This window comes from Dendropsophus ebraccatus, unplaced genomic scaffold (assembly GCF_027789765.1).
Source record: "Dendropsophus ebraccatus isolate aDenEbr1 unplaced genomic scaffold, aDenEbr1.pat pat_scaffold_383_ctg1, whole genome shotgun sequence".
In the NCBI taxonomy this organism is placed as follows: domain Eukaryota; kingdom Metazoa; phylum Chordata; class Amphibia; order Anura; family Hylidae; genus Dendropsophus; species Dendropsophus ebraccatus.
The window spans coordinates 91,470-92,500 of record NW_027210008.1 but is presented as its reverse complement, the minus strand read 5'-3'; positions in this window follow the sequence as shown (position 1 = coordinate 92,500).

Here is a 1,031-nt window from a genome sequence, read left to right as displayed (position 1 = left end):
AGCGGCGCTCTTCTCTCCCCGGGCCTCTGGTGACTCCCGCCGGATGCCAAGAGCCTCCAAGTCCCGCCGGCGGGGACCGGAGCGGCGCTCTTCTCTCCCCGGGCCTCTGGTGACTCCCGCCGGATGCCAAGAGCCTCCAAGTCCCGCCGGCGGGGACCGGAGCGGGCGCGCTCGGCATGCCCGGCCGTGGTGAGCCTCCGCCGGCTACCGCATGCCGCCGCTCCCCGCTGGATGTTACCGGAGCGGCGCTTTTTCGTGTCCGGGCTCGTGGAGGCTCCAGACGGCTGCCCGTGCACTCACAGTCCCGCCGGCGGGGACCGGAGCGGGCGCGCTCGGCATGCCCGGCCGTGGTGAGCCTCCGCCGGCTACCGCATGCGGCCGCTCCCCGCTGGATGTTACCGGAGCGGCGCTTTTTCGTGTCCGGGCTCGTGGAGGCTCCAGACGGCTGCCCGTGCACTCACAGTCCCGCCGGCGGGGACCGGAGCGGCGCGCTCGGCTCGCCCGGCCAGGGTGAGCCTCCGCCGGCTACAGCCTAGCGCCGCTCCCCGGCTGCGGGTACCGGAGCGGCGCTCTTCTCTCCCCGGGCCTCTGGTGACTCCCGCCGGATGCCAAGAGCCTCCAAGTCCCGCCGGCGGGGACCGGAGCGGCGCTCTTCTCCCCCCGGGCCTCTGGTGACTCCCGCCGGATGCCAAGAGCCTCCAAGTCCCGCCGGCGGGGACCGGAGCGGCGCTCTTCTCTCCCCGGGCTTCTGGTGGCTCCCGCCGGATGCCAAGAGCCTCCAAGTCCCGCCGGCGGGGACCGGAGCGGGCGCGCTCGGTTTGCCCGCCTAGGGTGAGCCTCCGCCGGCTACCGCCAAGCGCCGCTCCCCGGCGGCGGGTACCGGAGCGGCGCTCTTCTCTCCCCGGGCCTCTGGTGACTCCCGCCGGATGCCAAGAGCCTCCAAGTCCCGCCGGCGGGGACCGGAGCGGCGCTCTTCTCCCCCCGGGCCTCTGGTGACTCCCGCCGGATGCCAAGAGCCTCCAAGAGCCGGC